Source organism: Somniosus microcephalus, unplaced genomic scaffold (assembly GCF_052327205.1).
Source record: "Somniosus microcephalus isolate GS21.2 unplaced genomic scaffold, FLI_Smic_1.0 unresolved_chr1, whole genome shotgun sequence".
In the NCBI taxonomy this organism is placed as follows: Eukaryota; Metazoa; Chordata; class Chondrichthyes; order Squaliformes; family Somniosidae; genus Somniosus; species Somniosus microcephalus.
Window position 1 is genome coordinate 46,425,100 of NW_028225179.1, and position 13,351 is coordinate 46,438,450.

The window sequence follows — 13,351 nt, forward strand, 5'->3', positions numbered from 1 at the left end:
ATTTAGCATTATAGAAAATAGTGTTTCCACACTCATCCCACAAAATAGGTCCATTTTATTTCGTTTTATTGAACTATATAAATGCGTTCTTTCCACATAAGCTGCTGGAATATCCAGGGCCTCCGCTCCTCAACTTTTGGGATGAAGAGTACAGACCCTGAATTCCTAAAAGCTATAAAAGACATTGATATAATTGTGTTAACAGAAACATGGTGCCAAAAGGACGTGCCGACCCACTGTCCTCCAATGTACCATGAAATCATTGTGCCCTCAGTAAAGAACACTAAAACACGCAAGGGCAGAACCTCCGGGGGAATATTGGTGTGGTATAAGGGAGAACTGGACAAACACATCTCACCGGTAAAACAGGGAAAATCACACGTATGGCTAAAACTAGATAAAAATATAGGAATAGCAAAAAAAGATGTTTACTTATGTGCGATCTACATACCTCCAATAGAATCGCCATATTTCGAAGAGGAGTTATTTGATACTCTCCACATGGAAATCAGCCATTTCCAGGCCCAAGGAAAGGTGATAATATGTGGGGACCTAAATGCAAGGACCGGTTGTGAACCTGACTTCATAGACCCACAGGGAAACAACCATGTGTTTGGCCAGACCCCTTTAGATGTCACACCAGCCATCGCAAATCGGAACAACCTTGATCGTGAAATAAATAAAAGCAGTAGGGAGGTAGTGCAACTCTGCCGAGCCTTAGGCCTGTACATAGTTAACGGTAGGTTCAGAGGGGACTCCCTAGGGAGACTCACATACTCCTCAACTCTTGGGTCTAGTGTGGTGGACTATACAATCACTGACCTGGACCCCTGCGATATCAACTCATTCACTGTCAGGCAGCAATCCCCCCTCTCAGACCATAACCAAATAAATATGTACCTTAAACTTTCTGCCCAAACTACAGACACAAAAAAAGAACCCAGTAAGCTCCATAAAATAAACCAGACATACAGATGGGCCCCAGACAGTGGAGAAAAATTCATCACAGCACTAAAGTCACCTGATCTCACAAGTAAAATATCAAAATTTAAAGAAAACCCATACGAGATCACCAGAGATGGTGTAAACATGGCCATAGAGGATATAAATATGATCTTCCATGAGGCAGCTGTAAAAGCCGACCTTGTGAAACAGAAGAGGAAGCGTCACAAAAGACAAAATAAAAATAAGAAATGGTTTGACCACGAATGCAAAAATGCCAGAAAAGACCTGAGAAAAATATCAAACCAAAAGCATCGCCAACCAAACAATCCGGACCTACGTACTAGATACAATGAAACCCTCAAAAGATATAAACACACCATTAGGAACAAAACACAAAACTATACCCACAAAATACTCGAAGAAATTGAAAACTCCACCAATCCAAAACAATTCTGGGAAATGTGGAATAACCTGAGTACAACACAATTGCAAGCATTACCAATCCAAGATGGCGACATCTGGAGAACACATTTTGAAAACCTCTACAAAGACATCCCAATAAACGAAACAAACCCAAGTCAACATCAGGTCAGAGAAAAACTCCACACATTAGAAGCAACAATTAAAGACAACCAAAACCCTCTAGACTCCCCAATCACATGGAAAGAACTGGCCACAAAAACAAAATCTCTCCACCTAAAGAAAGCCTGTGGCCCAGACAACATCAAAAATGAAATGCTCAAGTTCAGCAATATGGAGATGCAGGGTGCGGTACTCAAATTATTCAACATCATATTACGTTCAGGCTGTTTTCCCGATATCTGGTGCCAAGGACTAATCTCCCCCATATATAAAAGTGGAAACAAATCAGACCCAAATAACTACCGCGGCATCTGTGTCAACAGTTGTCTAGGGAAGTTATTCTGCAGTATTCTAAATAGTAGATTACTTGATTTTCTTAACAAACATAATATCCTCAGAAAAAACCAAATAGGCTTTCTTCCAAAACACCGCACCGCCGACCATATCTATACCCTTCACACCCTCATTGAAAAACATATACACCAAACAAAAAATGGGAAAATATTCGCCTGTTTCATCGACTTCAAGAAAGCCTTTGACTCTATATGGCACGAAGGGCTCTATTATAAACTTCTTCAGTGTGGAATAGGGGGCAAGGTCTATGACCTTATTAAATCAATGTATCTGAAAAACAAATGCAGGGTCAAAATTGGAGACAAACGCACCGATTTCTTCACCCAGAGAAGAGGCGTCCGGCAGGGCTGCAATTTGAGCCCGACCCTGTTCAACATATACATAAATGAATTAGCAGACATGCTGGAGCAAAGCGAGTCACCAGGTCTCCGTCTCCTGGATGGAGAAGTGAAATCCCTGTTCTATGCGGACGACCTGGTTCTGCTGTCTCCCACAGAACAGGGATTACAGCAACAACTAGACCTACTCGACAAATACTGCCAAAATTGGGCTCTAACAGTAAATCTAAAGAAAACCAACATCATGATTTTTCAAAAAAGGCCCAGATGTCAGGAAAACAAATACCAGTTTACCCTCAGTGATACCACTATAGGACACACTATGAGCTACACCTACCTTGGTCTAACTATTACAGCATCAGGGAGCTTCAGCATAGCAGTGAATGCACTAAAAGAAAAAGCCCGAAGAGCCCTATATGCAATAAAAAGAAAATTCTACAACATCCAAATCCCAATCAAAATCTGGCTCAAAATATTTGACAGCATAATCCTGCCCATTGCACTGTACGGTAGTGAAGTATGGGGCCCGCTAAATCACCAAAGCTACACTAAATGGGAAAAACACACAATAGAAGCCCTACATGCAGAATTCTGCCGAAGCATCCTTCGCACCCAAAGAAAAACGCCAACAAATGCATGCAGAGCCGAACTAGGCAGATACCCACTGATAATAAACATCCAAAAACGAGCACTAAACTTCCTAAATCACCTCAAATCTAGCTCCCCAGACACCCTTCATTTCAAAGCCTTTCAGACCCAAGAGCTAAACCCAGAAAAGAGTCCCCTGAGTCAGCTGCTACTGAAACTAAGTACTCAGCCGGACCCTGACCAGCCCCAGACCAACACAGCCGTCCAAGCACCAATCCGAGTGAACCAAATCATTAAAAAATGCAAAGAAACCTACCTGGAACATTGGAACAAAATAACCGAAAGCCAAAGCAGATTAGAATGTTACCGGGCCCTAAAAAGAGAATATAAACTGGCAGACTACCTCACGACCATCAGAGACACAAAACAGAGACAGACCCTCACCAGGTACAGACTAAGCGACCACCAACTGGAAATTGAAAAAGGCAGATACAAGAAATCCTGGCAGCCTAGAGAGAATAGAATATGCGATCAATGTCTGGCCGGCGAGGTTGAAACAGAGATGCATTTCCTCCGAAAATGCGAAAAATTCAACACATCAAGAAACATATTATTCAACAAGCTAAGCCAAACAACCCCAGATTTCAAGGAATTGGATGATCTGTCAAAATTGAGATTAGTCCTAGGAGAAGGAGACAGACCATACCTTGGGGCCAAATATGTAACAACATGTCACAACCTGAGGACTGTTTAAAATTAAGACTGTTTAAAATTAATATTGAACGTACCAAATGAAGTACAAAGACTGTTTAAAATTAATATTGTTTAAAAGTAATATTGTATGTACCCAACAAACGTCAAATCGATTGACACCTACAGAATGTTGGAAAACTGTACCTTTTTGCTATGTAAGCTTTGGCAATATGGTTCTCTGTAAACTTTCATGCCAATAAAGCATTTGAATTGGAATTGGAATTGGAGAGACAGAGAGAGAGAGAGAGAGAGAGACAGAGTGAGAGAGAGACAGAGAGACAGAGAGAGAGAGAGACAGAGAGACAGAGAGAGAGAGAGAGACAGAGAGAGAGAGAGACAGAGTGAGAGAGAGACAGAGACAGAGAGAGAGAGAGAGACATAGAGACAGAGAGAGACAGAGAGACAGAGAGACAGAGAGAGAGAGAGACAGAGAGAGAGAGAGACAGAGTGAGAGAGAGAGAGACAGGGAGACAGAGAGAGAGACACAGAGAGAGAGAGAGAGAGTGAGAGAGACAGAGAGAGAGACACAGACAGAGAGAGAGACAGAGTGAGAGAGACAGAGAGAAAGGGACAGAGAGAGAGAGAGACATAGAGACAGAGAGAGAGAGAGACAGAGAGAGACATAGAGATAGAGAGAGGGAGACAGAGAGAGAGAGACATAGAGACAGAGAGAGAGAGAGAGAGCGAGACAGAGCGAGAGAGAGACAGAGAGAGACAGAGAGAGAGAGAGACAGAGAGAGAGAAACATAGAGACAGAGAGAGAGAGAGAGAGCGAGACAGAGCGAGAGAGAGACAGAGAGAGACAGAGAGAGAGAGAGACAGAGAGAGAGAAACATAGAGACAGAGAGAGAGAGAGACAGAGAGAGACATAGAGATAGAGAGAGGGAGACAGAGAGAGAGAAACATAGAGACAGAGAGAGAGAGAGAGAGCGAGACAGAGCGAGAGAGAGACAGAGAGAGACAGAGAGAGAGAGAGACAGAGAGAGAGAAACATAGAGACAGAGAGAGAGAGAGACAGAGAGAGACATAGAGATAGAGAGAGGGAGACAGAGAGAGAGAGACATAGAGACAGAGAGAGAGAGAGAGAGCGAGACAGAGCGAGAGAGAGACAGAGACAGACAGAGAGAGAGAGACAGAGAGACGGAGAGAGGTGGAGAGAGAGAGAGACTCGAGAGAGTGAGAGAGAGAGAGAGACTCGAGAAAGAGAGAATCGAGAGAGAGACTCAAGAGAGAGGCACACAGACAGAGAGAGAGAGACAGAGTGAGAGAGACAGAGAGAGACAGAGTGAGAGAGACTAAGGGGGAGAAATTAGGTTGATTAGCTGCTCCTGTTGGTGCCTCCGGGTGGCGCTAACGACTTACCGCCCGCGTGCGGAGATTTTAGCGCCGCCCGTGAAATTCAACTGCCGGTTTGTTGCGCCGCTAACCACTACCGCCGCGACCTCCTGCGCCCGGAGATCGTGACATCATCCAAGCGCGCAGCATCCCGGACTGGAAATTGATTCTCGCCCCCTGCCTCAGCGCTCTGCCGCCAGGAGTGACAGGTCGAGGGGGACGCGGTCTAGGCGGCTGGGAGCCGGGGGGAGCGCTGTTTAAAGGTGGGCATGCCCTGCTTTTTCCACACTCACAACCAGAGCCTCCAGTACCCGGTCAGTGAACCGGCGAGATCTCTCCCTGAGCCTCTGAGCAGCCATGAGGTTTGTGGTTGAAGAATTGCAGCTCCTTGCAGGCCCAGGTCACAAGCAGCAATGATCAGACTGAGCTGTGCAGCATCATTGACCCTCCCCTTTAAGAACTGGAAGGTGCCAGTCTGCCTGAGGCTAATTGACAGCGCCTGAGCTTGAGTAGCGCTCTGAGGTAGCATCCCGTTCCTGACGTTCGTGCCTTAAGAGGGGTGTGTCGCGCTTGATTAACCCACAATCAGCACCAGGGGCGCTGAAGACGAATTTCGCAATCGCAGGCTAATTTGCACCGGGCGCTAAAATTTGCGGCCGGCCAATGTTAGCGCCCCGAAATGGTCGATAGCGAATTCTTCCCCCTAAGAGAGAACGGCAGAGAGCGAGACAGATAGAGGGAGTGAGGAAGAGAGAGAGAGGGAGACAGAGAAAGAGTGAGAGACAGAAAGTGAAAGAGAGACATTTCTTTCCCTCTCTCAATCTCTATCTTAACAGAGGTCCCTGATGGAGAGACTCTCTCTTTAAAAGGTGTCCCTGATGGTGAGACTCTCTGTAAAAGGGGTCCCTGATGGTGAGACTCTCTCTTTAAAAGGGGTGCCTGATGGTGAGACTCTCTCTTTAAAAGGGGTCCCTGATGGTGAGACTCTCTCTTTAAAAGGGGTCCCTGATGGTGAGACTCTCTCTTTAAAAGGGGTCCCTGATGGTGAGACTCTCTCTTTAAAAGGGGTCCCTGATGGTGAGACTCTCTCTTTAAAAGGGGTCCCTGATGGTGAGACTCCCTCTTTAAAAGGGGTCCCTGATGGTGAGACTCCCTCTTTAAAAGGGGTCCCTGATGGTGAGACTCCCTCTTTGAAAGGGGTCCCTGATGGTGAGACTCTCTTTAAAAGGGGTCCCTGATGGAGAGACTCTCTCTTTAAAAGGGGTCCCTGATGGTGAGACTCCCTCTTTAAAAGGGGTCCCTGATGGTGAGACTCTCTCTTTGAAAGGGGTCCCTGATGGTGAGACTCTATAAAAGGGGTCCCTGATGGTGAGACTCTCTCTATAAAAGAGGTCCCTGATAGTGAGACTCTCTCTTTAAAAGGGGTCCCTGATGGTGAGACTCTCTCTATAAAAGGTGGTCCTGATGGTGAGACTCTCTCTCATTCCACTCCTTCTCTTCCAGATCTGCCATACTCCATTATCGGGAGCAGCCATTGATGCCATGACATCCAGCGGGGATCTGCGACTGACCGGCCTCCTCTTCCTCATCCTCTTCCTCGGAGACGCCCACGGCACTTGTAACACGGGCAGCGCCAACGAGTGTAAGGCCGCCAGCTTCGTGCCGGGTGCCTACCTGGCGGGGGAGGGCTACGACATCGTGACCTTGCAAAGCACAGGGGCCTTTGTGGTCGACGTCAATGCCTGGCGCAAGCCGGACGGCACCTGCACCCTGTGCAGCAACCGCCTGATGTCCAACGCCCGCCAGCGCCTGCCCCTCACACTGGTGGACTGGCAGATACAGCAGGCCTGCAAGATGTCCCTCTCCAGCCAGCTCTTCCGCTCGGCCTCCGAGCTGGGCGAGTCCAGCAAGTCAGTCATCTCCAACAATTGGAAGGCCGACCTGCAGGTGTACCCCAAGCCCAGCTCCACTGTCAAGGTGATGGTGGGCGGCTCCAAGTCCAAGCTGATGGAGTTCGGGGCCACGAGGTCCAATTCGGACCGCTACAGCTTCACCAGCCACGAGTTCCACTGCCGCTACTACCGCTACCGGGTGAAGGACAAGCCCCTCTTGGCTGACGATTTCTCCTCTCTCCTGGCCTTGCTGCCCAACGCCTCGCACGAGGGCACCAAGTTCCACTACCAGAAGCTGGTCAGCACGTACGGAACCCATTTCATCAAGGCGGTGGATCTGGGCGGCCGCTTCAAGGACATGACGGCCATCCGGACATGCAAGGCGGCCTCTGAGGGCCACACGGCCGAGGAGATCAAAGACTGCCTGGAGATGGAGGCTAGCATCAAGGTGGGTCTGAAGGTTAGCAGCTCTGCCAAGTATAAGCGGTGCAAGGAACTAGCCAGTACCATGAAGCACGGGGATAGTTTCCACCAGGCCTTCAACGACCGGGAGACGGAGGTGACGGGCGGCAAGGCCAGCGCCGGTGTGGACCTCTTCTTCTCCGAGGACTCAACGGCCTTCTCCCGCTGGGCGGGCAGCCTGCCCGCCAACCCGGGCATGGTGCGCTTCGCACTGGAGCCCCTCCACCACTTGCTGCCCAGGGGCGACCCGCGGCACGCCAACCTCCAGCGCTACATCAGTGACTACATCATGGCCAACGCGCTCTCCCGCAACTGCACCGCCACCGTCTGCCCCGCCGGCTCCCAGCCGGGCCACCGCAATCCCTGCTCCTGCCTCTGCAAGGAGGACAGCCGGGTGGACAAGTTCTGCTGCTCTAAGGAGAAGGGCTTGGGCCAGCTGCTGGTGACGGTCAAGTGGGCCCGCGATCTCTGGGGGGACTACTTCACCGGCACCGACAGCTACGTGGTGGTCAAGTATGGGCGGGTGACCCACAGGACTTCCACAATCTGGAACAATAACAATCCCTCGTGGAACATCCAGCTGAAAATGGGCGAAGTCAAAGCCGACAACGCAAACCAGCTGATCGTCGAGGTCTGGGACGAGGACAACGGCTATGACAACGACCTCCTGGGGACCTGCCCCCGACCCCTGACTTCCGGACCCCACAGCGAGATCTGTTACCTCAAGTACGGGAGCGTCAGCTTTGACTTCACCTTCACCTGCGGGCCCCATCTGGGGGGGGCCACCTGCCAAGATTACGTGGCCCGTCCTGACGGGCCGGCCTTCACCTCACGCCTGGGGGACGTCCAGTCATCCCTTTGGCCCATCTCCCCCCTGCCCTCTGCCTCCAAGGGAGCTCGCCCCTCAGTCCATTTCCCCTGACCTTTACCCTTTCACCAGCATTGCCCCCCCAATGCACTCTCCCTCAAGGAGCTCGCCCCTCAGTCCCATTCCCCTGACCTTAACGTTGCACCCCCATTGCCCCCCCATGCCTTCTCCCTCAAGGAGCTCCCCCTTCAGTCCCATTCCGCTGAACTTTTCCCTTTCACCCCCATTGCCCCGTCCTTGAAGGAGCTCATTCTTATTCCCTTGCCCTTCCCCCATTTGCTATTCTCGTTCTGTCAGCCTCTGAGAGAGCCCCATGGGTGATGAAACATCCCAGTCGCAAAGGCCAGGAGCGCCTCAGCCCCAAACCCAGCCTGCTCCGCTGCGCCAAGCTCTATTTCATGGGGCTTATCGAGCTCACGGCTCCCGCAAGTTTTGCTTTGAGGCGTTATCGGTAGAATTTTGCGCTATCCTGCTTCTCGTTTCACCTTTAGTGTTGAAGCCGGGTTCAGCAGGGCGTCGATATAAAATGGGATTTCTGTCTCGTCAGCTTAGGGTGGGGAATCGGAGGAAGAGGCACTCCTAAGTTGAGACCTCTCCACCCCCCACCCCACAATGCCCGCCAACCCTGCCCTACTCAGCAAGCGATTCCTGGCTACTAACTGTGTCAGAGAGAAGATGCAGCCATCAGTCTGGAGCCTGAATCCAATTAAGTTCAACTTATTCGCTTTGAGCTCATCGCCATTTGCAGATTCACTTTGTCTAGAGTCCGTCACCTCAGGAGGCGACTCAAAACCAATAGAGTTTCGATGAATTGCGATGGATACATTCAACAACTTGGACACACCCAGCCAGGCCTGTATCCCATGTCCTACGTCTTGTGATTCATCCATGGCACTATATTGTAGGAGCACCGTAGGCCTCATACCTTGCTTGAAGCTTTGTGCAACAGGAGAAGCTTTGGAAATTTTAGCTTTATCAAACGGAAGGCATTACATCAAGCGGCGTAGCATAATCAATAAAAATCTTTCTGATTTGCATTTGTATAATCGTATTTTCTCACAATAAATTCGATTGAGTGACATTTAGCCTGCAGTGTGTGTGATCTGTCGGCGTGCTGTGCTCTGCCGGGTGGGCCTGGAGAGGTACGGGAATGATAATGAGGAACTTAGGTTGCTACCCCGGGCGGTTTGCTCTCAGGCCGGGCAGAGGCTCTAACCGTGGGAGGGGCGCAGAGCTTGTAGGAGCACGAATCGGCAGCAGTACGGAGCTCAGTACCATTCCAGGCGCACTGCAGCTGCCCATCGGAACCGGGTGGCAAATCCTGGCTCTTCACGGGTGAGCTGAGCCAGTCAGTTTCGGAAGAAAATTTAACCAGGAGGTGCGTCACGCTCAGGCAGTGGTCCCATCCTCAACCACTCCCCCGAATCCACAAAAGCGCAAAGTGTAGTGGGGACCACTCCCTGGAACAGAGCAACCTGCTCTAAAATGCGTCACTGATGGTGAGACGCTCTCTTTAAAAGGGGTCCCTGATGGTGAAAATCTCTCTTTAATAGGGGTCCCGATTGGTGAGACTTGCTCATTAAAAGGCGGCCCAATTGGGTCGACTCCCTCTTTAAACGCGATCCCTGATGGTGAGACTCTCTCTTTAAAAGGGGTCCCTGATGGAGAAACGCTCTCTTTAAAAGGGTTCCCTGATGGTGAGGCTCCCTCTTTAAAAGGGGACCCTGATGGTGAGACTCTCTCTTTAAAAGGGGTCCCTGATGGTGAGACTCTCTCTTTAAAAGGGTTCCCTGATGGTGAGGCTCCCTCTTTAAAAGGGGTCCCTGATGGTGAGACTCTCTCTTTTAAAGGGGACCCTGATGGTGAGACTCTCTCTTTAAAAGGGGTCACTGATGGTGAGTCACTCTCTTTAAAAGGGGTCCATGATGGTGAGGCTCCCTCAATTAATGGGGTCCCTGATGGTGAGACTCTCTCTATATAAGAGATCCCTGATGGTGAGATTCTCAAATTAAAAGGGGTCCCTGATGGTGAGACTCTCTCTTTAAAAGTGGTCCCTGATGGTGAGACTCTCTCTTTAAAAGGGGTCCCTGATGGTGAGACTCTCTCTTTAAAAGTGGTCCCTGATGGTGAGACTCTCTCTTTAAAAGTGGTCCCTGATGGTGAGACTCTCTCTTTAAAAGGGGTCCCTGATGGTGTAGGGGGTGGTGTGTGGCTAATTAGTGGGGGGGAGGTTTTAAGAGAGCGAAAAATAAAAATGACAGCAGAGAAGGCAATAGAGCAAGGTAGCAGTGGGGGAATTAAAAACCAGAGCGTGTCAGGAAGGGACAGAATGTATAATGATAAAGGTAAAGTAGTAAAAGGGGTAGAAGCAGGAATAAATTGTCAGAAAACATATTTGAAAGTTCGTTATCTGAATGCACGCAGCATTCGTAACAAAATTGATGAGTTGACGGTGCAAAGAACTACACATGGGTATGATCTGGTGGCCATTACGGAAACATGGCTGCAAGATAATTATGACTGGGAACTAAACATACAAGGGTATTTGACAATTAGGAAGGACAGACAGGAAGGAAAGGGAGGTGGGGTTGCTATGTTAATCAAGGATGGAATCACTGCAATAGTCAGAAATGATATTGGGTCAAAGGATCAGGATAGTGAAACAGTTTGGGTGGAGATAAGGAATAATAAGGGGAAGAAGTCACTAGTGGGCGTAATCTATAGGCCTCCTAACAATTGCAACTCTGTTGGTCGGAGTATAAATCAGGAAATAGTTGGGGCTTGTAATAAGGGAACAGCTATAATCACGGGGGATTTTAACTTTCATATTGACTGGACTAATTAAATTGGGCATGGCAGCATTGAGGAAGAGTTCATAGAGTGTATTAGGGATGGGCTCCTTGAGCAGTATGTAACTGAACCAACCAGGGGCAGGCAATCTTAGATCTGGTCCTGTGTAATGAGACAGGATTAATAAAAAAATGTCCTAGTAAAGGATCCCCTTGGAATGAGTGACCATAATATGGTTGAATTCCAAATTCAGTTTGAGGGTGAGAGAGTTGGATCTCAAACCAGCGTACTAAGCTTAAATAAAGGAGACTATGAAGGTATGAGAGTAGTATTGATTGAAGTGGACTGGGAAAACAGATTAAAGTGTAAGACGGTACAAGAGCAGTGGTCTACATTCAAAGAGATATTTCACATCTTTCAAGATAAATATATTCCACTGAGGAAAAAGGGGAGTAAAAGAAAAGACAGCCATCCGTGGCTTAGTAAAGTAATAAAGGATAGTATTCGACTGAAAACAAGGGCATAAAAATTAGCCAAATCTAGTGGGAGGATAGAAGATTGGGAAGCATTTAAAAGCCAGCAAAGAATAACTAAAAGATTAATTAAGAAAGGGAAGATAGATTATGAAAGTAAACTAGCAAAAAATATAAAAACAGATAGCAAGAGTTTCTACAGCTATATAAAAAGAAAAAGGGTGGCTAAAGTGAACGATGGTCCCTTAGAGGATGGGACCGGGAAACTAGTGGTGGGGAACATGGAGATGGCAAAGGTGCTGAACAAATATTTTGTATCAGTCTTTACAGTAGAGGACACTAAAAATATCCCAACACTGAACAAACAGGGGGCAATGGGGGGGAGGGGGAGGAGCTAAACACGATTAAAATCACTAAGGAGATGGCACTCAGTAAAATAATGGGACTTAAGGCAGAAAAATCCCCCGGACCTGATGGCCTACATCCTAGGGTCTTGAGAGAAGTGGCGGTAGGGATTGTGGATGCATTGGTGATCATTTTCCAGAACTCCCTGGACTCAGGAAAGGTCCCGGCAGATTGGAAAACTGCTAATGTAACACCCCTATTTAAGAAGGGAAGTAGACAAAAAGCTGGAAACTATAGACTAGTTAGCCTAACATCTGTGGTTGGCAAAATGTTGGAGTCCATTATTAAATAAACAGTAACAGAGCATTTGGATAAACATAATTTAATCGGACAGAGTCAGCATGGTTTTACGAAGGGGAAGTCATGTTTGACAAATTTGCTCGAATTCTTTGAGGATGTAACATACAGGGTGGATAAAGGGGAACCAGTGGATGTAGTGTATTTGGACTTCCAAAAGGCATTTGACAAGGTTCCACACAAAAGATTACTGATCAAGATAAAAAATCATGGGGTTGGGGGTAATATACTGGCATGGGTGGAAGATTGGCTATCTAACAGAAAACAAAGAGTTGGGATAAATGGTTCGTTCTCGGGCTGGCAATCAGTAACTAGTGGTGTTCCGCAGGGGTCAGTGCTGGGACCCCAACTCTTTACAATCTATATTAACGATTTGAAGGAAGGGACCGAGTGCAACATATCCAAGTTTGCCGACAATACAAAGATGGGAGGGAAAGCAGTGAGTGAGGAGGACATAAAAAACCTGCAAAAGGACATAGGCAGGCTAAGTGAGTGGGCAGAGATTTGGCAGACGCAATATAATGTTGGAAAGTGTGAGGTTATGCACTTTGGCAGAAAAATCAAAGAGCAAGTTATTATCTAAATGGAGAGAAACTGCAAGTGCTACAGTACAAAGGGATCTGGGGGTCCTGGTGCATGAAACACAAAAAGTTAGTATGCAGATGCAGCAGGTGATCAGGAAGGCCAATGGAATCTTGGCTTTTATTGCAAGGGGGATGGAGTATAAAAACAGGGAAGTCTTGCTGCAGTTATACAGGGTATTGGTGAGGCCACACCTGGAATACTGCATGCAGTTTTGGTTTCCATATTTAAGAAAAGATATACTTGCTCTCGAGGCGGTTCAGAGAAGGTTCACTCGGTTGATTCCAGAGATGAGGGGGTTGACGTATGAGGAAAGGTTGAGTAGGTTGGGACTCTACTCATTGGAGTTCAGAAGAATGAGAGGCGATCTTATCAAAACATATAAGATTGTGAGGGGGCTTGATCGGGTGGATGCAGTGAGGATGTTTCCACTGATGGGTGAGACTAGAACTAGGGGGCATAATCTTAGAATAAGGGGCTGCCCTTTCAAAACTGAGATGAGGAGAAACTTCTTCACTCAGAGGGTAGTAAATCTATGGAATTTGCTACCCCAGAGAGCTGTGGAAGCTGCAACATTAAATAAATTTAAAATGAAGATAGGCACCAACGACATAGGTAAAAAGAGGGATGAGGTCCTGCAGCAAGAATTTAGGGAGCTAGGTGAAGGATTAAAGAGCAGGACCTCAA

General features: G+C 47.9%; 1 pseudogene; it reads left to right on the forward strand.

The window, feature by feature from the left end:
* Positions 1 to 6,322: 6,322 nt before the first annotated feature.
* On the forward strand, positions 6,323 to 9,181 carry LOC147094902 (perforin-1 pseudogene; annotated as a pseudogene).
* The last annotated feature ends 4,170 nt before the right edge of the window (positions 9,182 to 13,351 follow it).